This window comes from Ctenocephalides felis, unplaced genomic scaffold (assembly GCF_003426905.1).
Source record: "Ctenocephalides felis isolate EL2017-DRISC unplaced genomic scaffold, ASM342690v1 CF-g0.4_SCAFFOLD_01604, whole genome shotgun sequence".
Lineage (NCBI taxonomy): Eukaryota > Metazoa > Arthropoda > Insecta > Siphonaptera > Pulicidae > Ctenocephalides > Ctenocephalides felis.
Window position 1 is genome coordinate 34,894,880 of NW_020537758.1, and position 27,137 is coordinate 34,922,016.

At 23.4% G+C, this 27,137-nt stretch overlaps 1 pseudogene; it reads left to right on the top strand.

Moving 5' to 3' along the window:
• Positions 1-14,738: 14,738 nt before the first annotated feature.
• The window catches only part of LOC113373660, a 47,713-nt pseudogene continuing 35,314 nt past the window's right edge, over positions 14,739-27,137 (top strand).

Consider the following 27,137-nt stretch of genomic DNA (forward strand, 5'->3'; position numbering starts at 1 on the left):
TCTTATACATGCCATAATGAAAAATAATTGCTGGTAAAAATACAAAGAGATGGTACAAAATGTGAACCACAAATAAAAAGATTGTTAAATAATATAGAATAAATTCTCGTTAAACGTATTTTAGTTAATTTCATATGTATTTTTCAAATTTTAGTGGATCCGTTTATTATTTTTTTCAAAAAATGTCTCAGAAATTTTTTCGAAAAAATGAAATACAGTTTCATACTTGGAATGAAAAGCTGGGAAGTTTCTAATATCAAATATACTCAAAAATATTTAAAAATATATTTTGTTTATAATGACTATATAAATATTCAAGAATCCAAAGAGTTAATTCAAGAAGACAGAGAAACATCTTCGCCATTTGCTCTAAAAAATTAAAGATAAACCAAAAAAATTTTTTTTGAAAATGATCAAAATCTGTTCAAGGAGCATTGATTTCGAACAGAAAAACTTTGGAACGATAATTTTCTCCATGAAAATGTTAAAAATAAAAAAATATAATTCATAAGGCATAGGTTTGCATTTATAACTATATTGGCCAATAAATAAAATAAAAATGAAAATAGTTTTTCACATATCATATAAATGCCATAAACTACTACTTCTAACAAAAATTGCAGTGGAATAATTAAAATCGTATATGGCATAGATTTGCATGTATGCTATATGGCCAATCAAAGAAATGAGAACATAAATTGTTTTTTGCATATCTTACATATGCTATTAACAAATAAAAAATAATTTTTTGGTAAAAATGCTATGAAAATATATAAAATACGAAATATTATAGAACAAATTCCAGTTAAATATACATTAGTAAATTTCAAATGTGTCTTTCAAGTTTTATTCAAAGTATTTATTACTTTGTTTCAAAAAAATGTGCTATTTTTTTCTAAATATGAAATATATTCATATTTGAAATGAAAAGCTATGAGAGGTTTATAGTATCAAATATACTCAAAAATGTTTAAAAATATATTTTGTTTATTATGACTATATAAATATTCAAGAATCCAAAGTGTTAATTCAACAAGGCAAGAAACGTCTTCGCCTCTTGCTCTGAAAAATTAAAGGTAAACCGATTTTTTTTTGAAAATAGCCTGATCAAACAGCATGTGATTATTTCCGAATAGAAAAACTCTGGAACGATAATTTGCTTCATGAAAATGCTAAAAATAAAAAAATATAATTCATAAGGTATAGGTTTAACATGTATAACTATACTGGTCATTCAAATAAATGAGAACAAAAATTGTTGTTTGCATATATTTGCCATTAACAAATAAAAAATAATCGCTAGTGAACATGCTATGAAATATAAAATATGAACCAGAAATGAGAAGATTGTAAAATATTATAGAAAAAATTCTAGTTAAATGATCATCAGTTAATTTCAAATGTGTCTTTCAAGTTTTAGTTAAAGTATTTATTACTTTGTTTCAAAAAAATGTGAAATTTTTTCAATTGTTTCGAAATATGAAATATAATCATATTCGAAAGGAAAAGCTGTGAAAGGTTTCTAAAATCAAATAAACTCCAAAATGTTTGAAAATTTTGTTCCACCAAACAGAAGGCAAGAATCGTCTTCGCCACCTGCTCCGAACAATTAAAGATAAACGATTTTGAAAATAGCCATAACAGCATGTGATTATTTCCGAACAGAAAAACTCTGGAACGATAATTTGCTTCATGAAATGCTAAAATAAAAAAATATAATTCATAAGGTATAGGTTTAACATGTATACTATACTGGTCATTCAAATAAATGAGAACAAAATTGTTGTTTGCATATATTGCCATTAACAAATAAAAAAATAATCGCTAGTGAACATGCTATGAAATATAAAATATGAACCAGAAATGAGAAGATTGTAAAATATTAGAAAAAATTCTAGTTAAATGATCATCAGTTAATTTCAAATGTGTCTTTCAAGTTTTAGTTTATTTATTACTTTGTTTCCAAAAAAATGTGAAATTTTTCAATTGTTTCGAAATATGAATATAATCATATTCGAAGGAAAAGCTGTGAAAGGTTTCTAAAATCAAATAAACTCCAAATGTTTGAAAATTTATTTTGTTTCCACCAAACAGAAGGCAAGAATCGTCTTCGCCACCTGCTCCGAACAATTAAAGATAAACGGAAAGAAAATTTATGAAAATAGCCATAACGAGAACTTTCAATAATTTCTGATACATAAACTTGAAACAGAATTTGCTTCACGAAAATGTTAAAAATTATAAATTATAAGTTATAGGGTTTGCATATGTGACTATTCTGGCCAATAATTTTTTTTCATTCATATCTTTAACAAATAAAATAATAATTGCAAGTAAAATTTATATGATATGATATAGTATCGACCAGAAAAAAGGTAAAATATTATAAACAGATTTAAGTTAATTTTATACATCTCTTTCAATCTATAGTAAAAGCATTAAATTTTTTTAAACTAAAAAGTCTGCAATTTTCTTCCAAATTAGAATTTCTGTGATATAAACAGTGTAATACAAAATGCGAATTATGTAGAATCAGATAAATTCAAAAATATTTAAATTTTTTTCATTTTGCTATATAAATATATTTTGTTTTGTTTGGTATTATAACTATATAATAATATAGTGGGACAACAGATGCCAAAAAACGCTTTCGCCTAAACAGTTTTTTTTTTATAAAAATAGGCACACCCTTCGAATTGCAAAATTCATATTTAAGGTTATTTCAATGAACCTAATAACACGATTGTAATTATTATCAACATAATAAAATATTTTGTTAGTATTCAAATAAAAAGTTATTAATCATTCGATTGCAAACAAATACGAAACACTTTTTATAAACAAAACCTATGTATATAAAATATGTGATAATTTGTGAAATTCAATTATACTTATTTTGTAATTTTTTGTATTGAAAAAAATATCTATAAACTTCAAATGTTGCTCACAACCTGTGTACTGCACAATTATAATAAAGATTCTTTTCTAATTTTACGTATTAATAATTAGTTAAAAATTCAATGATACTTATCTTGTAAATTTTGTATTAAAAATATTTAGAAACTTCAAATGTTGCTTCATAACAACAATAAAGCATGCGTACTACTGCGAAATTATAATAAATTTTTTTTCCTATTTATTGAAAAATGTGTTATAGGATTCACGCTCTATAGTTTATGTTCCTTTTAAAATTAATATTTTTGGGCCTTTTATTTTAGCTTTTGTTTGAAATAATAATATTAAATGAAATAATTGATAATAAAAATTACCATTGCAAAAGGTGACTATTAAGCTATCTATCTATTTACTAAAATAGCATAAAAAACTTCAAATTTTAAAAATACAAATAATTATAAGATATGTAACATGTAATATAATTATAATACTTATAAAATTCTTTCTTTTTTTATTTAAAACGTTTTAAAAGGTTATAGAAGCTACAATCATATTAATTATTATTTATTTCATAAAACTGATTTCTAATATTATTTGAAAGAAAAAACAGAGAAACATAACTAACAAAGTTATCTTCAAATTTATTTATGAACCGTAATCAAGTCTGAAATTTTATTTAGCATTTTATTTAGCATTATAATAAAATTTATGATTTTTTTATTAAAACCTGCACCGAGAGTTAAAAGTACCAAACCAGAACCCAAAATTTAACATCGAACAATTCTACAAACAATATTACATTCCGAAAAACATTTTTCAACATTAAGAAATCCAATGATAAATTGATAGATCTAAAGGCGTAGCAGCCAACAATGGTGAAGTCAATACCATAAACTACATAAATCAGCTTAAAATAACAGGTAAAAAACAACATGTATGTCTATAAGCGAATCAGAATTAATCTGTAATTCACCTAACTTTTAAATTTAAATGTACCAGAAATACATAATCAATAAAAATTGTTCACCAATTATCCTACAATGAAATATATATTTCTACCGTCACTTCTTAATGAGACTAGGCTATTAATAAAAAATTAAATTAATAATGTCTTTGGAAAAATATTTTTATAAATAAACAGCAAGGGTCGATGAACTACTACCACCAATTCTTATTATGCCAAAGGATTTAAAAGCCCTTTGAAATCAAACATCAACAATTTCATGTAGATTAACCTTTGCAATGACCATTAACAAAGCACAAGGACCATCAATAAAATAATGCGGTTTAAATTTGATAGATACATGATTTAGCTAAAAATTAGAAAAAAAACTGACCGAAGGCTCTGGATATAAATTAAAGTCAACAATCTATATAATAAATAAGTTTGCTTCACTCGAAGATAGTGATATGGTAATCGTAATCCATTTCTTAGAATGGAGTTTTGAATTTAAGATGTTTAGCTAAAATTCTTTTGTTAAATACAGCAGATGATAAAATTGAAAAAGTCAGGAATATGTTATTGTTCTCTATATGAAACAATAATACGAAAATACCAAAAATAAATTGAATTAATAAATTAAGCTAAAATTTTTAATTAAAACAACTTTTTATATGTCTATAAATGTATTTAGAAATATGTGATTTTTTAAAAAAATATTTATTTACTTAAAAAAAACATTAAATCTTAAATGAAATTGGTTCACCAATCATCCTCCAATGAAATATATTTCTACCGCCACTTCATAATAAGACTAATGGCCATCAGTAAAAAAAAAAAATGAATAATGTCATTAAGGAAAATATTTTTAATAAAAAAACAGCAAGGGTCAGATGAACTACTTCCACCAATTCTTATTATGCCAAGGGATTTAAAAGACTTTTGAATTCAAACACCAACAATTTGCTATAATATTAACCTTTGCAATGATTATTAAAAAAGCACAAGGACAATCAATAAAATAATGCGGTCTAAATTTGATAGATACATGATTCAGCTAAAAATTATAAAAAAACTAGAGAAAATAGACCTGCATTTTTCATGTATTACAAGTAAGAATATGTAGAGAATGACCGAAGGTTCTGGATAGAAATTAATGTCAACGGATCTATATAATAAATAAGTTTCCTTCACTCGAAGGTAGTGAAATGCAAATCCATTTCTTAGAATAAAGTTTTAAATTTCAAATGTCTAGCTAAAAATCTTTTGTTAAATACAACAGATGATAAAATTGAAAAAGTCACGAATACATTCTCTATATAAAACATGCAAGTGCAACAAATTGCACTCTATATGAATGCAATTAATAAATTAAGCAAAATTTTAAATTATATAAAATATATGTCCGTAATGAATTAGAACAAAATGTGATTTACTTGAGAGAATTTTTAAATTTATTACATGTACCAGAAATACACAATCAATAAAAATTGTTCACCAATTATCCTACTATGGAATATATTTCTACCGCCACTTTATAATGAGACTAGGCTATTAATAATAAATTGAATTAATAATGTCTTTGAGGAAAATATTTTTAATGCAGAACCAGCAAGGGGCAGATGAACTACTACCACCAATCATTATTATGCCAAGGGATTTTAAAAGACCTTTGAATTCAAACACCAACAATTTGCTATAAGATTAAACTTTGCAATGACCATTAAAAAGCACAAGGACAATCATTGAAAGAATGCGATCTATAACAAATACATTATTCAGCAAAAAATAAGCAATAAATATGTTAAAGATCCTACCTTTAGCAAGTATCATATATAAAAAATTTTGAGGATGGGTCATGGATTGAAAATTAAACTCGACGAAAAATTGATTTAATAAATAAATTTCCTGCACTAGAAGATAGTGAAATGGTAATCCATTCCTCAGAAGGTTTTGAATTTAAAATGTTAGCTCAAATTTTTTTGTTAAATGCGATATGTAACAACATTGAAAAAGTCATGAACACATTCTCTATAGTCAACAATAATTCGAAAATATCAAAAATTAATGCAATTAATGAATAAAGCCAAAATTTACATCGCCAGAAATCACGTCTATCTGTCTAGTCTCATCCTTCAGCATATTCAAATATACTAAAATATATTTACGTAATTAATTATACGGCTGTAATTTAATATTGCAATTTTTTTGGAAAAAATCGATTTGAAAATTAATAAATGTATTTATATATATATAGGTATTGAGAAATATTGACTAAGAATAATCGAAAACCCTTCGAAATTAAGCTCGACGAAAAATTGATATAATAAATAAATTTATTTCACAAAAAGATAATGAAATGGTAATCCATTCCTCAGAATGAAGTTTTGAATTTAAAATGTTAGATCAAATTTTTTTGTTAAATGCAATATGTAACAACATTGAAAAAGTCATGAACACATTCTTTATAGTTAACAATAATACGAAAACACCAAAAATTAATGCAATTAAAATGAAGCCAAAATTTACATCGCCAGAAATCACATCTGACTGTCTGGCCATATCCTTCAGCATACTCAAATATACTAAAATATATTTAGGGAAATCAATTACCCCGCTGTAATAATTTAATATTGCTTTTTTTCTGGAAAAAATCCATTTGAAAATGTATAAATAAATATATATATATATATATATATATATATATATATATTAAGAAATATTGACTATGAATGATCAAAAGATATGTATGAAAATTAAGCTCGAAGAAAAATTGATATAATAAATAAATTTCCTTCAATAGAAGATGGTGAAATGGTAATCAATCCATTTCTTAGAATGAAGTTTTGAATTTAAAATGTTTAGAATTTTTTTTTGTCAAATACGATAAATAACAACATTGGAAAAGTCATGAACATATTCTTTATAGCTAACAATAACACGAAAATATACAATCTTTGTGAAACTACTAAGCGGAAAATATTATAACTGTGCGATTTATAATTTTAGGAAAAAAGTAATTTAAATGTAATAATTCTGAATAAAATCGTAAATTATAATATATTACGTTAACATAACTTACTACAAAAACAGCATATACTTGAGAAATACATCTTGTTGCAAATATTAGTACTTGCATTAGTTTAACATAAAAGTATAAATAATTTTACATACATCTTGTTGCAAATATTAGTACTTGCATTAGTTTAATATAAAAGTATAAATAATCTTTTAAAATTAAAAATATTTGCAATATGTTTCTCAAGTAAAATTTTGAAATTCATATCATTATTCGAAATTAAATTAAAATTAAAGATACCACCTTTTGGAGAAAATAATCATTTACTTTCACTTGTATTTAAAAAAATGCTGAAAATTATATATTTTTATCTTATCAAAGCCATCTTCTCAAAATTTAGCATTACCTCAAAAACTTGACTTTAATTATTCAAATTTAAAATTTAATCAATTTTATTTAAACGTTTTATCAACGAGTATAAATTCTAAAAATGCATGGAAATTTTGAATAATAATTATGCAAATTAATGTTTATAATCGTTTAAATTATTATTTATTGTAAACATTTTTTAGAATACTATATATATATATATATATATATATATATATATATATATAGACAGCCAACGTAGAATAAATCTATTAAACAATATATGTTTCAATATAGATATCAAAGTAATACAAATTTATTTTCATGAAAACAACAAAAACCATATGTAAAATTTGATAAAAACAAATTTTATTTTATTTTTTTTAATTATTTAATATTTTATTTTTTCCTATTTCAAAATATTGATCAATTTTGATAAATATAAAAAAAATTCTTGTTGATACGACATAGTTGAATTGAGAGACAACATTCTTGAATTCAACATCAAAATTCGAATTCAAAAATCAAGAAAATTTACAATTTATAAGTGTTTTAAAGAAGTTCATCTTTGAAGTCATTTAAATATTTAAAATTAAAGTTTTTTTTAAATTTATTCGAGTACTATCAGATTGTTTTCTCATTTATCCCACTCATTAGCCAAATAATATTGAGTTTTCAAAGGCTATTTTAATTGCTAAATCCTCTTAGAATAGTTGTAAAACTTATAATACAATAAAAAAATTGTTATATTTCAATAAATTTAAAAGTAAATAATCAGAAAATTTTCAAAATATTCGGTTACTTAATGAAATTAACAGATTTTTTTTGTGAACAAAGATATAGTAAATTATATTATGTGTGACATGTTAATAAATAAATGTTTTAAAAAAGAGTGCAATAAAAAATTTTGTAATAAACTTCAGCATACAGTGAATTTTTGAAAACATAATTCTCATTACTCTTTTGTATTCAAAAGTAAATAAAAATTGGTTTAAATAGATTAAAGGAAATAAAATATTAATCACCCAAAATGAGAAAATTATATTAATTTTTAAGAGGAAAACAGAGAGTGGAGACACTAATTTTAATATTTTTGAAAAAAAAAAATTAGAACTTGTGAATACATAACTGATAAAAATACTAGCTGCTATTTTGCTAAAATATGCATTTATTGGATATAATTCAGAAAAAGTTTTAAATATAATGTTACACTTGTCAGTAGTATCATTTTCTGTAAATAGCTGAACTTTTATAATCTATTATATAGCTCATTTTGAATATATTAAATGCATTTAAAAAAAGATGTTCTGGTTGAAGAGAAGTTCCAACTGCAATATATTTGTTTTAAACATAATATTTATGGCATCATCACAAAAACCACAAGCGCATTAATCTCTTGGCATAAGAAATATTACTAATATTTATTAATAAAATAATACAAAATATTTTGATATTTTACATATTCTTAATAACAATATACAGTAACAAAATAGAAAAAAAAGCATTACGATTTAATACTACTAAAAAATCGATCAAGTTCTATATAAAATATATATTATTATTGTCAAAATTATTTTTTCACGTGAAAATAATATGCAAACAAATATAATTATAACTAACAATTGATAACAATAACGATCCTAAATTAAAGGATTTGGAATCAAGAGTTTGTTGCTTAACCTACCATTGTGGCAAAAAAAGTTTCATTTATAGTTTCATAAGCAATCATACATTTTAAAGCTATTATTACATAAAAAGTAAGAAAAAAACAGAATATAAGAACAAATAATAATTTAGAATTTATGGAGAAAGTCTAGTGAAACACAAACCTCACTATTAGCAATTAAAAGTTTGATTTCTAGTTTTGTAAGCTGTCATAGTTTCATAAGTTATTGTTATTTGAAAAGAATAAAATAGAATGAAAAAAAATAATTCCGAACTAACTTCATGGGGGGAGGTGACGAAAGAAAGTTTCTTTCTTAGTTTCATAAGCTATCATTCATTTCAGAGCTATTATTATATGAAAAGTGAGAAAAAGTTAGAATATTAGAATAACTAATAATTTAGAATTTATGCAGGAAATCTAGTGAAACACAAACCTCACTATTAGCAATTAAAAGTTTGATTTCTATTTTTGTAAGCTGTCTTAGTTTTATAAGTTATTGTTATTTGAAAAAAAAAATAGAATATAAAAAAAATAATAATTTCATAGGGAGAAGTAATGAAAAACAGTTTTATTCTTAGATTTATAAGCTAGCATAGTTTGATAAGCTATTATTATATGAATAAAAAAAATGAAAGAAGAAATAATAATTCAAAACTCACTCCATAGAGAGAAAGTCTAGTGTCAGAATACTGGGAAGAAAAAGTTTCATTCATAGTTTCATAATCTATCATAGATTGTTAAGCTATTATTATTTGAATAGAAAAAAAAGAATGGAAAAAATAATATAATATGATTATAATAGTTTTATAAAATATTGATATTTGAAAAAACATATATAAGAAAAAATAATAATTTAGAACTAACTTCGTGGGAGAAAGTGTCGAAAAAAAGTTTCATTCTTAGTTTTATAAGCTACCATACATTTTAAAGCTATTATTATATGAAAAAAAAGAAAATAATTAGAATATAACAAGAAACAATAATTTAGAATTCATAGAGATAAGTCTAGTATAGCTCACACAGAAATATTGGCAATAAAAAGTTTTATTCGTAGTTTTATAAGCTGTTTTAGTTGTATAAGTTATTATTATTTGAGAATAAAAATAATAGAATATAAGAAAAAATAATAATTTAGAACTAACTTCACAAGGAGAAGTGACAAAAAAAGTTTCGTTCTTAGTTTTACTAGCTATCATATATTTTAAAGCTATTATTATATGAAAAGTGAGAAAAAAGTTAGAATATAAGAAAAAAGTTAGAATATAAGAAAATGAATAATTTAGAATTCATGGAGAGAAGTTTAGTATAGCTCACATAGCAATTTAGTAATAAAAAATTTTATTCTTTAGTTTTATAATCTGTCATAGTTTTAGGTTATTGATATTTGAAAGAAAAAAAAATAGAATATAAGAAAAAAAAAATTTAGAATTAACTTCATGGGGAGAAGTTTCATTCTTAGTTCTATAAGCTATCATAGTTTGATAAGCTATTATTATATGAATGAAAAAAAAGAATGGAAGAAAATATAACAATTTAAAATACTCTATAGAAAGTAAGTGTACTGTAAGAATCTTAGGCGAAAAAAGATTCATTCATAGTTTATTAAGCTATTATTATTTAAATAGAAAAAAAATGGAACAGAAAAAAATAAGAATGAAAGAAAAAACAATAATTTATGATTCACTCCATAGAGAGAGAAAAGTCTAGTGTTTCATATACCCAAATATAGAAAAAAAAAGTTTCATTCATAGTTTCATAAGCTATCATAGTTTATTAACTATTAATATATGAATAGAGATAAAAAAATAAGAATGGAAGAAAAAATGATATTTATATTTCACTACCTAGAGAAAGAGAGAAGCCTGTTGCTTCATTGAGTGTTGGGAAAAAACAATTTCATTCATATTTTCATAAGTTATCATAGTTTATTAACTATTATTATATAAAAAAGATAAAAAAATAAGAATGCAAGAAAAAATGATAATTTATATTTCACTCTAATGAGAGAGAAGTCTAGTATTTCATATATGCAAATATAGGAAAAGAAAGATTCATTCATAGTTTATTAAGGTATCATAGTTTATTAACTATTATTATATGAATAAAGATAAAAAAATAAGAATGCAAGAAAAAATGGTAATTTATATTACACTCCATTGGGAGAAAAGTCTAGTATTTCATCTGCGAGAATTGGGCAAAAAAAGTTTCATTCATAACTTCATAAGCTGTCATAGTTTTGTAAGTTTTATTATATGAAAAGACAGACAATAATTTAAAATAATAATTTATAATTCACAGAATAAAAGATGGACAATAATCCAGTGTTTCAGACACCGCATTAATAAAAAAAAGTATCATGTATAGTCTTATAAGCAGTGATAGCGTTGTTAGTTATTATTATATGAAAAGACAGAAAAAGAAGTTATAATGAAAAAAATAATTATTTTTATTTCATTCAATGAAGAGAAGTTCAGTGTTTTGCTACACATCGTAACATTAGTAAAAAATTTGTATTCTTTGAAATTGAAACGGCCAGTAAAAGTTAGTTATCATCTTAGTTATCACTGCTTCATATTTTATTTTTGTACAAAAAAACAATGACTCTACGACGATTTTATGGCAATTCCGAAAACAAAATCAGGATATTTTAGTATTTACCAACAAGTCAACAAAACTAGTTTGAAATCCCAAGACTGGATTTGACGTCATTTGTATTACCGATACAAATGAGTGAGACAAAAGCATAGTTTGCTTATGTTAAGACAGAGGTTCTCAACATTACAATAATGCCATATATATTACACAAAAAGAATGTTTATGTAACTGTCGGAGCACTTACATTAAATAGTAAAAATATGATACAAACCAAACAAGAAAATTTTGTATGCGCAATGCATATTGTTCATGCGTTGCAAAAAGAAATGCATAAACATTTAAAATAGTTTTTTATTGCCAATCTATTGTAATTAATGTGAAATATATACATTTCCTTGTTCTATTTGAACCATCAAAACCCGAAAGAACTGTATTTGTAATCGAACTCTATTATATGTTTCTATGTGGTTACATTCATAGAAATTTAAACATTATTTATATAAATTCATTAATTATATTCAGTTCTGAAATTAAATCATTTCTGTCGAGAAGCTTTCCCAGTTATTGGACAAATAGCAAAATGGACTAATATCATATTGGACTAAATATCAGAAAAATATACTGCTTACTTGGTATTAAGCGCCTGATCAAAAATAATTTATAAGTCTATCAATATAATATGAATATGAAGATTATATAAAAGTATCTTAATAGAGCGTGTCACCCAGAAAAATTGTCAAATAAATGTTCAAAATTCAATATTGTAATTAAAAAATTGATGAATGCCCTTATATAAATTTGGATTTTAAATGGCAAAAAATCTTAATAACACGAGTATTTATCAAACCTACAGTTGTCCTCTTCCAATTTAAATGCAATTAGTGACTGATTAGATTATCGTTTGCAATTACACGAAATGTAAAAAACATAAATAAAAAATATATATCTCTACTAATTTCAATTGTATCAATATATCTTTACATCACAACTTAAATAATTACTTAAAGGATACATAAATAACAATATAATATATATATATATATATATATATAAATATATATATATATAAACTGTATGTTTATATGTGATTAAATCAATGTTTCTATATGATTACATCGACAGAAATTTAACAGGTCACATCTTAAAATGTCATTAATATCAAATAAAATTAAAAAAATGCTGATCAAATAAAATTAAAATACGATAATAGCCAAAAGTAGATCCGGTTTGAAGGACCATTTAATGGAAAGATTTCCAGTAATAGTAATAATTTTATTTAGTACAGAAATCTATTGATCCAATGTAAAACCATATTTATGTCAAAAACTACATTAAATAATATAAATATGAAAATGTACCATTTAATATCAACTAAATACTAAATATAATAAAAAGTTATTTAAAAATCCATAAGTAGCAATATAAAGAGAGCAAGTGAATTGGCAAGTTCTGTGGAGAAATTATAAAAATTCAGTTAACTACTCAATTTAATTTGTAATCAGAATTACGTAAAATTGGCTTTTACAAAAACTATGAATAAGTCATAAAAACTATCAATATATATTTAATACAATTCCCAACTACTTTCCTAATACTCGTAGTAACACATGCACATTTATTTAAATTTTTACGTTTCGAGCACGACTACACGCAAAGTGCCTAAATTGTATAGGAAAAATTTAAGAAATTGTTGAAAGAACACGTTTTTTGTGTGTCCACGTTTTAGTGCACAATGCGATGAGTTAGAGATAACAACTTTATTTGTCAGAGAATGTGCTTTCTTCCGTAGACAAGAAGAGAACAAATGATAATATTAATATAAAATAATTAATGAATTAATGATAAAAGAAGGGATAGATATCAGAAGTTTCCGCGCAGATGTAGATACACAATATACATTTACATAATAACTTAAATAATTTCTTAAAAATTATATAAATAACAATATCATTTGTTATCAATAATTAATATATGTTAACAATAATTTTATTTAGTCCTCAAATCTATTGATCCAATATAATAACATACTTTTTGTCAAAAAATATATTAAAAAACAAATATGAAAATATATTATTTAATTTTTAATGAAATTCAAAATATAATAAAAAGTTATGTAAAAATCCATAAGTAGCCAATATAAAGAAAGCAACTTGTATGGCAAGTTTTGTGGAGAAATTATATAAAAACATCGACAAAATCTACAAATGTTACCTACTCAATTTAATTGGTAATCAGATTTAGATAAGATTGGTCTTCGCAATTTGCAAAAACTATCAGTAAGTTTTTAATACAATTACAAGTGGCATTAAACATTACTACACTTACGCATATATTATTTAAATTATTACGTTCCTATCACAACTCGCCAAGTGCCCATATTGTATACGAAAAATTCAAGAAATTCTAGACGAAAAACGATTTTTTCTAGTGCCCACGTTTTAGTGCACAATGCGAGGAGGTAGAGATAATAACTTTGACATAGTAGCTAGGGAATGTGCTTTAAGACTTGCTTTCTCCCATAGAAAGGAAGACAATGAATTATAGAATAATTAATAAATTAACGACAAAAGAAGAGAGATATCATACTACAGCCTCCCCCCTTAAAGTAAAGCCTAACGTGAGTTTCCGCGCAGACACTAGATAAGCGAAGATTTTATTCTGTCTGATTTTGTTTGTATGTAGGTTCAATTCTAGATAAGATTTATTTGAATATATAATGTAGCAAAGATAACCCTGATTAAAAATAACAAAATCTACGCCAACAAAATCACAAATATGTCGTCAAAAATATGATGAGAAAAAATTAAACATTTTTCTCAATAAAAAACATATATTTCAATAAATAAAATTGGTACTTGAACGTTTAAAGTATTGTATACTATATCTAGAGAATCTGTATTGTAAACCAAACGCTGAATTTGAAGCACACCAGCACCATCTTTGGTATGCTGAAAACAATCATACAGTGTAAAGCAGATTTGTTTGTTCTATGTTTACCGCCCATGATTATAATGTTGGAGATGTAAAAAAAGACAATGTAATAATAGAATTTTTCTACGGCCCACATATTGAGAAGCTTCGAATCGTCCACAAACATTTTGCTAGATAGACACTCGCGGTTTCTGCTCGTCAGTTGATGTAAGGAAGCAAAATTGTGTACGTGCATAAAAGTACTAATCAAATAATTACAGAATGAATAAATAATGTTTCAGTGAAAATAATATTGATAAAATTAAAAAAAAAAACAATTCAACATGTGGATTATTTTTAAATGTACTGTTTTGGTTTTAGTTGTTTTAAACACAAGTGATTTGATCTCATGCCGTAAGTGTTAAAAATACAGTTATTAAGTGTGATTGTATTAACAAACCATGTTCTACTAGTATGATTTGTGTTAAAAAAGAGTATCAAAACAAGAATTATATAGTCCCCAATTTTAATTATAACATTTTTTTTAATTTGCTAGAACATACCGCACTTTTCTGGTTTCTGCCTTCAATTCCTCCAAAAGATTCTTTCTTAAATTAAATATTAAATTAATTAATTAATCTCAAAATTAATTAAAACTCCAAAATTCACCGGTTAATGAATAGGAAAAACAATTGAATAACAACAACAACAATCGCAAAATTTAGTTAAACAATAAAATATAAACGTAGTAGTTTATTATTATATAATAAATTTACCTGAAAATATAGGTTTTAGCAAATGAGCAAGCTCTAGAAAACACGAACCTAATGACTTGAACATATTTCGAGCCTTCTTAAGTTGCTTCTATTTATTTACTTATTAATAATTACCATTAAATTCAATTAAAATTAAATAAAAGATACAAGAAATCAAGAAAATGCATTTTGCTTGTTAAAAATGTTCACTTAGATCCTGAAGATTGAGCTTTGTACCATAAAATGCAATTTTAAATTGAAAATTACATGTTCAATCATAGTTATTAACACTAAAATAAAAGCAAGAAAGTATTTCCAATTTTTTATTTAGAAATTCTAGCAGTAGTGTCAAATAGCTTAGTATAAAATATAAGGTTTTAAGTTTAATACAACACTCTATAATTTCACAATACGTTTATAATAAAAGTTTAAACAGACTACGAAAAATAATTCTATATTGTTATGAAAATTTTAATTGCACAAAAAATATATTCAAATTATATTTGGTAAAAATTTATATTTAAATGTATATGTATAGTTAAATGTAATTTATATTTAAATTAAAGAATACTAAATCAGAGACTGAAAAAATTCTCATAAAAATCACTTCTTTGATTCGGAAAAAGCGGAGAATTTGGGAAACAATAGGTTGAAAAGCAAAGTTCAATAAAAAATTTAAAGTAAAAATTTTATATTATAAACATAAAATATATATATATATATATATATATATATATATAACTACTATTATAATCAGAATTATTTAATAAGAAATAAATTAGATAAAGTATAAAGAATATTTTGAAAATAACTTTACTACTGTTAAAACAATAGAAAGGTCAAGAAAAACTCGAAATTTTATAAAAACAATAAATAATTTTAAAAATCATCTTATTTTGGGCTGCGACACAAGAAGTTTGAAAAATTAAAATAAAAAAAACAAAATTACTTAAAAAAAGTAAAAATTTAAATTTGATTTGTTAAATATAGCACATATATATAAATATTAAACAAAAATACTGGTGGCTTTTTTTATTTATTTTATATAAAAATATAGAGATATATTGTAGCGCTATACTAGTCAACAAATTCATTAACAACAAATACTTCAATTGATAATCCAGCACAATTTTGAAAATAAAATAAATTATATTAATTCTTCAAATTAGAGTTATGGAATATTTATACACTCCTAATAACTTGCCAAATTTATATATATATTTTTTTAATAATTATAGCATTATTCCAGCCTTTTTAAAAGTTTTACTACTCAGAATAAAAACTAATATGCAATTGATATTTATCTTTTATTAATAAGACTTTATAAGTAAAATAAAGATAAGTAAAAAAATTAAAATAGTTTTAAAAAAAAAATTTAATTTAATTTGTTAAATATACTATATATATTAAACATAAATACTGGTGTTTTTGTATAAAAAATTAGAGACATTGTATTGCTTTACTAGTACATTATTAACAACAAATACTTCAATTGATAATCCACCACAATTTTGAAAATTCAAAAATTATATTTACTCTTTAAATTAGAGTTATGAAATATCTATATATTCCTAAATAATTTGTCAATTATATTTATATATATTTTTTTATTAATATTATGGCATTATTACAGCTCTAATTTAAAAGTTTTACTACTCAGAACAAAAACTAATATGCAATTAATATTTTTCTTTTATTAATAACACTTCTAAGAAACTAACATATTTGGGAATAATAGGTAAACATAGAAATATTTTTTTATCACCTGTTTGTGTTTTATTTTGTAAAAATAATATTCTCCATAAAGTAAAATTTTTCGGAATTTAAAGGAAAACCGGTTATTCTTTCTCAATTAAAAGATGAATCCTAAAATCAGAAAATAGGTTTTGAAGCCTTTCAAGTGCTCGATATAATATAAAATCATAATTAATATTAAAAATTTTAAGTTTTTGTGACTAATAAATATAAAAAATTTACTCAAAATATTATAAATACAATTAAATTATTTCAGGTTATCAATATCAAAAACAAATATCAAAAGAAGTATTATCAAGTAACATTGATATTTCATTTAGATGAAATTACGATCAAAAACCCTGAACAGTAATATTTTCTAAATAAATAATGTATTATAATATATATATAAATAAATAATATATATATATATATATATATATATATATATATATAAGCATACTTATTGTCCAAGAAATGATTCGCAAAAATAAATTTTCAATCGAACTTATAAATACACTAGGAAACTTTTAATGCAATTCAGAATAAATATAAAAAATATGTGAAAATAATTTGTTTGCAAAATAAGAAATATTTTGAAAGATTAATATGATAAAAATAAAAATGTCGTTATTTTAAAATACAAATAATATAAAACAAGACATCTAAATCTAGTTTAAATTATTTTTTATAATATTTCGTATAAATAATTTTTTAAAAAAAAGAATTAAAAAAAACTGTAACCGTGAACTCTGCTTGCTCAATTTATAAGTCAATTATTCTTAAATTATGATATATATGAACGGTTAACCAATTATATAAATTTATAAGATCCTTTTAATTTAAATGAATACTAAATTGAAAAAAATCCGTTTTTAATATAATTAAAAAAAATAAAAATATTAGATAAAAAGTAGCAACAGCTTTACTATCATTTGCATAACTTCCATATGAAAAAGATCAGAAAACGTTTACTAATTTTTGCCATGTTTTAAATTTTTATTAGTTTTTCAAAAATATTGATTTAAACAAAATATTTATTCAAACACTTATTTTTTTGAAGAAAAATGCTATACATGCATTATTTAATAATGCAGCTTGATGCAATATTCATTTCAAATGCAAATTAAAGGAACTATATTATCAAATATTATTTCTTAAATATAAATTGAATGAAAAATTTATGTAATAAATGATTATAATACTGTTTACCTAGTAAGAAGTTTTATTCAGCTTCGAATATATAACGTTATAATTAGAACAGATAAAGATAAAAACTATTTGAAAATGTTTAATATGGTATATTAAAAAATTTGGATGTATAAAATTATTTTATTCGTAAAGCTACATTACAAAAAATTACATTACAAAAAAAAAATATGACAATTAATATTCTAAAATGCTAAATAATCAAAACATAAGAAAATGCAAATTGATATACATACTCTTATTAACTACAATCTTTTACGATTATTTATTGTTTGCTATAAAGTTCTAAAACAAAAAAAATCTGATGTATTTTAATACCAAATAAATATTTTGAAAATATAGCTCATATAATATTTTTCTTTGCTGAAATCTTATTCAGCTTATAATATATAATATTATATAGATTTAAACATTCAGAAAAGGTGTTTATATCATATTAAAAAAATATGTAGGAAAACTGTTTTGGTAAAAATATTTATGAATACGTACATTAGAGAAATTATTTGCGGTACTATGGAGATTTTAAAAGTGCTAAAAAATAAAAGCATTATATCACAAAAAAGCCCTTTATCATAGAGAACCAAGGAAAATGAAGTAGAACTATTTGTCATAACTTACATTATTAGTTAACATATATTTGTTCCTATTTGTTTATTTGTTGCTGTTTTAAATCAATACATAACATATTGAAAAATTAATTAAGGAGCCACATAAATAATTATTTACTGTTTACTGCACAAAATTTAATGGAATAACTACTTTGCACCATTATTTTTTAGAAAAATAGTTGTAGGTTTTTATTAGACTCACTACAAAGAATTGACAATATATTTAAATAAATACAGTTTTGTTTTGTTTAAAAATATTCATAAACGAGAAATAAAACAGATTGAAGCAGAAAAAGATTCATAATTTCAAATGTCATTATTATTCCTAAACTAGATTTCTGATTTCCATTCAAAAATTAATGCTCGAGTTTTTATTTTTGGTTAATGTTAATAATTTTATTAATTATGTAAAATATAAATAGTAACTAAAATATTTGAATGGTTTATAATATAAAATGTAACTAAAATAATAATGTAATAATGTAATGTAACTAAAATATTTTAATGGTATAAATTTTATTCAAAACGGTAATGGTAATCTTGCAAACTTATTCATTATTTCAAAAATGTTTGGTATTATATTTTCATATATATATATATATATATATATATATATATATATATATATATATATTAGAAATATTACCATTGCTTCTACTTATTCGCAAAATAATAGCATAACATTTGAATGAATAAAATATTGAATTATCTAATAATTTAATAAGAACAAATGTGTTATTTAGGTATGTTTCGATTACAATAAAATCATGAAATTGGCAGTGAATCATAGAAAAATTTACAAAAAGAAGAATGCTTTTCCAACAAAAAATAATAAAAAACTAACAATTTCTAAAATATGAAATCAATTAAATACTTTAGAAAACAATAAAAAAGGTTGAAGTTATACTGCACTCAAGTAAATTTTCGACAAAGTCTGGGAAAACTGTTAAAAAATTACCAGTAAATAATATATATTTTAGTCTACAAAACAAAGAAATAATTATTTCAAATTGAATTTAAATTATTATAGTTGAATTAAAAATCTATTCTAAAATTATTACTGATAGAATCAATTTGTTAGAGCTCAAAATAATGGGAAGAGATAAAAAAGTCCGTTCTTTACTTTGTTTAATAATTATAAAAACTATCAAGTAACAAAATCAAGGTCTGAATATTAAAATTAGATTCAAATAATATTATTATTTCGTTTATTCAAAGTTGCCTCAAAAACCGTGAATAGTTATATTCGAAAAAAAAATTATAAAATCTATATATGATGCCTATGATTTCATAACTGCCATGAACCAGAAATAGTTTACAAAATGCATATTTCACCAACATTATTTCTAAGCTAGAAAAATATTTAATATAATTTATAATATAAATCGAAATAATTTATTAAAAATAAAATTAAAATTTTCGAATGATACTAAAATTGTCTTGATTATATTCAGATTATGTCAACCATTTCAATACCGAATTAAAGTAGAGTTTCAGTACAACATTTGCTATATCTACTATATAAAAAACAGAGGGGGTCTATAATTGATAGTTTAATTAATTTAATTTAAGTATATTATTAACAATACTACAAAATAAAATATTATGCAGTTTAAATATTTAAACATGTTTATATTTATTAGTTTATTATTTCCCAGAAAATTTTGTTATTGACAATATAATACCTACTACTTTATATGATGCAGATTGACCTAAAAAAACGCGACTAAAAATCATGTTTGCAGTTGCATAAAAATATTAAATATATAGATCAAATGCCAATTTACAAGATGCTAAATACATTTACTTTGCTAAATCAGAGACATGATTTTCCAAAAACTTATAACTAGCACAAAAAGGTGATATATGCCATATAGAGTACGGTGTATAACAAAAATTTACATAATTGACCAAAAATTTCAATAAAAATATTCAATAAACATAATTTGTTAATAAAAATATAACTATAAATTAAACTATTTTCTTTTAAATAATTGAAATGCTTAAAATGGTATACAATACTTGTAAAGCTGGTTTTACAGACAATTAAAAACGATATAAAGGTTAATTACTATATATATATATAATTAATATATATATATATATATATATATATATGTATGGTATATATGTGTGTGTGTGTATGGTATATGTGGTATATGTGTGTGTGTGTATCTTTATATAAAAAATATTACTATCTTTCCTTTTTGTAAAAGCATTTGTAGACAAAAACATTGGGGTGGAAATTCAGTTTGTTACAGACTCAGGAGGCTATTAGCACAATTTTAAATATATTGCTTGATATATCAAAATTTAATATTTGTTGGAATAAAATTCATTTAAAAAATAAAAAAAAATACAAAACAATCTCTGAAAATTACTTACATAATTTGTCATGTTTACAAAAAAATTCTATTCAAAAAATGTAACAATTTATATTAAATTACAATACGACAAGTTTTCGCAATACATTGCAAGGAAAGGTGATATATGCCATATAGAGTATGGTGTATAAAGTATATATATATATATATATATATATATATATATATATGTATATATATATATATAGAAAATATTATCTTTCCTTTTTTTGTAGAAGCATTTGTAGACAAAAAAAATGGGTCTCTTGGAAATACACGTCAAGAACACTTTCAAACGAAAATATTTTAAAAAACAAATTATTGTAACCAAATAACAGAACAAATACTTTATGAAAAATTATTGAAATTAATTTTGTATTTATTTATAAATTTTATAAATGTTAGTTGGATTCATAGAACTTTAAAATATTGCAACACATAAATATATTATCTTTATATATAATATGTGTATACTATATATATTAAGTAATCAGAAAAAATAAACATTTAAATGAAATATTATGACTTCATCATAAGATTATAATAGGAAAACGAATCACAATTAATTCAGAACATTATGAATATGCAACTAGAAAATTTGTTTACATTAACCGATTTAATACAAGTCGAAACATTACGGATATCTCAAAATTCATTTAAGTTTATTTAACAGAAATGAAGGAATTTACCTGCTCGGTGATCTAAAAATATTATATATAACAGATTAATCAAAAACCAAAAAACAATATTATATACCAATGATTTACATTTAGCTGGCCTATAAAATTTGGGTTTATTAAAAAATTGATTGATTTAGAATAATATAGAAGTTAAAAATTGTGTAATTTTTATTGTTAGGTTAGGGGGGGGGGAAATGATTTCATCTGCCGTCAAAAGACAACTGGTCATTTAGGACCAAATATTTTAGAAAAAACTGCATGCTAAAAATAATTAAATATTTTAGTGTCATAGCAATAATCACAAAATGAACAGTTAAAAAATTGAAAAAATCGGTGGTTTAATATCCCCAAAAAAGCTTAGAATACTGGTGTTTTTCTTTTAGCAACTCCAAACAATTATCTGAAAAATCTTGAAACTATTGTCATATGATTCACTCTTACGAAAAGAAGTCAAAGTTAGTCAAGAAAAATCTGATTTCCAACGCCAAATGTAAGATAAAATTTTGAGTTATAAAAAAATAGAGGCAAACAAATATTTAAATTATAAAATGATCAAAAAAATTAATATAATATATTATAGCAAAAGATACAGCCATTAAAATTTTTGGAAAAATCAGGTGGACAATAATGACGGACGAATATGCCTAAAAAAGCTTAGGATATTGATGCTTTATTATTAGCAACTCTGAACAATAATATGAATAGTCTATAAATTATTGCCACATGATTCGCTCTTACAAAAAGAAGTCAAATTTAGTTAAGAAAAATCTGATTTACTACTCCGAATGTAAGATAATATTTCTAGTCAAAGCAGTTAAAAAATTTAGAGGTATACAAATAAATAGCTGTATAAATAAATTTAAAAATAGCTAACGTTTTCCAAAATGCAAAATATCAGGCGATAGCCTTTCAATCTTAATTTGCTCAAAATTAATTTTGACAACGAATACCAAAGAAGTATATTTACAAATATTCAATAATAATTCAAATTTTGATGAATACTTCAATTCCAAACATAATTTATAAAATTTTATTTATCATAAAGGAATATGAAAAGTAAGATTAAAATTTTGTGTAAAAAGTCTTCATATAGTTCAAAATATATATAAATTTCCGAATAATTAACGTCGGAATAATTTCTTTTATGAGTCAATCAATAACGCAGAAAAAGTAAATTTCAAAAAATATTTGATGGATATATTTATAATAGTATAGCAGTAAAATAAAGTAAGTAATAGTATTAATATTGTATGCTCTATTAACAGGCAAAAATCATATTTGGAAGTTGTTCATGATAAATGTATAATTCGAAGCAGAAATTAATATAACATCTGGTTCCTGAGTTACAATTAGTGTGGACGAATTTGATATTGAAACATCAATCGATATTTACATTGAGGTTGAAGTTTTACCAAAATTATTCTAAAAATGAGTTAACTACATTCAACAGTAGCAATAATAAAGATTCTCATTTATTTAACAAAAAAAATTATATTCTATATTTACACAGTGTCACAATATATGTAAATCCATCGTTGGGTCTGTTCTTTATTAAGACGATGGTTGTCTTCATTATGTAGTTGCCTAATCATAAAAATCACCTCCAACTTGCTTCACTAACTTTTAGACAAATTTAAAATATAATATATCACGTCTATTTTTTCTTCTAAACTGAATTCAAAATATAATAAATAGTACGTAGACCTTCGACTATTCGATTAATAAAATTTGTCATCGTAGGCCACTTTCAATTTGCCAAACTTTTTTTGGTCTTTGTTCACCCTTTTTTAAAATTCTATTTTATTATGAAAAATTTTATTACTCCGAAAAAATGTTATTAATAATAATGTTAAATTTTGATTTCGAATACCAAATCTTGTCGAATTAATTCGATGTGTGATCAGTATTAAAAATATAACAACCTCAAAAAACATGAAATGTACGAAAAGTTTTCCTTCCTTCTCAAACCAGTGTTTAATAAGAAAAATTCTTCAATTGAATCGCCATACAAGTGTTATATAGTTTTTAAAAAAAATCATTATTAGACGAAAGAGTATGAACTGGCACTTTCAAATTTTTTTCTGATCTAAATTTTTATTAAAAATATTTTATATTAGAATCATGGGTTCCAGAACGGTCAACCAGGCAAAAAGGCAACAGATGTACTACACCTGATGGAGAAATAGGCAGCTGTATAGAATTGAGATATTGTCCAGCTTTGTTGAGTATTGTGGTTCATAGGCCAATCAGCAAACCGGCGGCCAATTTTCTTAGGAATAGCCAATGCGGATTTGCCGGTACACAACCAAAGGTAATATTTAGCAAAAATTTATTTTTAACTAAGTTAAATAAAATTTGAGTTTATAAATAAAAGAAAAGAAACATTAGTGAGTAAAATCTAACAACGATAGTCTCAAGATAGCCCAAAAAGTAGTTTTCTTCCATACACATTATTGAAGACCATTAACATTACCACATTATTGGTGAAATTATCAAAATTGGTGAATCACTCTCATTGTTGTGAGTAAAAGTAGGGGAAAGTATCTAAGTGGCGGACAACTAAGGTTATTTATAAATAAATAAAAAAATACGAAATATTTATTAAATTATGATTTATGTTAGATAACAAAGTTAGAAATATGATTTTGAACAGTGGAACCCAGTGCCGGACATTTCGAAACAACCTGTATTGATCACATATGTAGTCATCTCCACGCTCTGAAATGTCTGCACATGTGTCTTTGACAAATATTCTTAAATATTGTAAAAAAAGTCACTATTCATCCACCCTTTTGGCTGGGCCACACCGATGCTCTCAGCTGGTGCGTGCATTCATAAGCTTTTCATTCTTTGACTAGGAAATACAAAAAATATGGTCATGTAGTGACCGTTAGCACCCATACAGAATAAAATTAAATAATTGGTATAAAATGCGTAAGTTCTCACAAGAAATTACTGTCCGCCACTAAGGGATGACTTAGTGTCCGGTGCTAAAGGACAAACATTTTTATTTCATTTGATGGCACCTACTAAAATTGGTTATAAGATCTAATGATATTCTACCATTTTGTGGATAACAATCAAGTATAACTTTTATCTTTGCATACCACTCAAATGAAAATGCATAAATATGCTAGAATTACCTCCATTGATATTTAGGTGACGCCGTGATATTGCGCCTAACACAACAAAAGGTTGCTCTCCCGCCGTGGCCGTGTGCGTCACAGTTGAGTCTTGGTGCGTGATCCTGCACCTGTGTGCCTCCCGCGCCCCTTTCACTTGTATTTTGAAATGAAAAGATTTATACTCGCTTAAATAATGCGTGTTAAATAGAGTGTCCGGTCCTGGGTGCCGTCCGGCGTTACAAGACTTCCCCCTAAATGAATAAAACATGCCTCCTTGAACTATGACACCACATTCAATTTTCCAAACTTTCTGTTTTCATGTATGTTTTCCAATATCTACAATTCGCATTTAAACAGATTTTTAGCTCTTTTATATTTTTCTCGCAATACGTCTTATGAAACTTTATAAATAATAGAAAAGATACCGTATAAATTCTCGATAAAAAAAATATTTTTACTTCCTATAGAAAGTATTTAGACTAAGTAAGTATTTCTTACTTAGTAGGTAATTTCTATGAGAAACTTCTAAAAGAAAAAAAGTAATCTCACACTAGCAATTAGTCAGAAATAATTATGAATGAATATATTATTTTATAAACAAATTCTTTAATAAGAATAATTTAATTTATAAAATTGGCGTAAGTAGGTTTCTTTGTAAATTTGGTGTTGGCAAAATGACTTACGTCAGATGCCAATATAACAAATAAATAAAAACAGGATTTATGAAATGCATTTTTTCAAGAAAATAATTTTCTTTATCTTACACAAACGTTCTATTTTCTACAATAAATTGTAGTTTTTCTCACATTTATTCTTGTTGAAATTGGATTGGTTCCTTCAGAAAATACCCATAATGATTTTAAATTTAATTAAAACATATTTGCTCATCACCAAAATAAAATGTACAACTATTTTAAAAAAATGACTGCCTAATTAATGCAGCCTAATTTTTTTTCATACTTAGATAAATGATACCTTTCTTCTCGCCAAAGATGATATTTAAACTTCATAAAATATAAAATTTTATATACATTATGAAAATTAAAATTATGATATTTCAAACTTAAAAGCTCAAGACGTTCAAAAATTTCACATACATATTCGTATTATTCTAACATAAAACATACCATATAGGGACAAAAAGAAAAAACTTAGAAAAAACAAAAACAGATAGTACAAAATGCAAAATGCAAGTTTATTTAAAAATTATAATGCAAGTGGCTATTTTTCCTGGTTAATTGCTATAACTAATCAGTGTAAAAAACATGTAATATTATAAAATAAAAATATTTGAAATAAATCCTTAAAATGTATAATACTAAATATTATGTAAGATTACATGAATAATTTTTTGTTCACTTTGGCTTATTTACAGAAAATGCATTTTTATCTGATTAAACACATTTGCAATATTTGATTAATTGGCACAAATTTGCAAATTTGCGCCTGTATGTTACGGAACATTTATTTATTTATTTAAAATATATTCTCTGTTTCATACATATATATATGTATATATATATATATATATATATATATATATATATATATGAAAAGGGAATTAAAATCATTAGTAAACTATTATATTTATATATTTGATAAAAAAAATTATATTTATATAGAATCTATTTTTTGTATAGAAGAAATATGTATTACATTTTATATAAAAGAAATTGTTAACAAACGTGAAGGAAATCTTAAAATTATTACTATATTTGGTAACTAACTTTTTCAACAGCTTTGCAATTAATAAAAACACCATTACTAAGATTACTTAAAAAGTTATTAATAAAAGTTTGCAAAATTACAAAAGAAAAGCGTGGGGAGTTTAGATCGTTAAATATTTACATGCCATCAAAATATTGTTATTTTAATAAATTTATTACTTATAATAAATAAAATTTTGCCGCAACAATAAATCGTAAACTCCAATCAGTGATATGTAATATTACTATATATTAATATTATCATAAAAAAATTATTTGTTGTAATATATTTTTATATATAGCTCATAATCTGATTACATTTTTGTATAAAAAATTGTACACTTATAAATTATTTATTTTATTAAATTTTAACCGTAGAAATGCAAATTTTGTGAATATGACAACGCTTGTGATGTAATATTGTTATTTGCAGAATTAATTCAATTTTACATAGTTTTATCAAATGAAAAGATGCATTCTTTTTATTTCAGTTTTTAATAAAACTTCAATGACAAAATCAACAAATATTTAAAATAGTATTTACAATTTTATAAAATAATAAA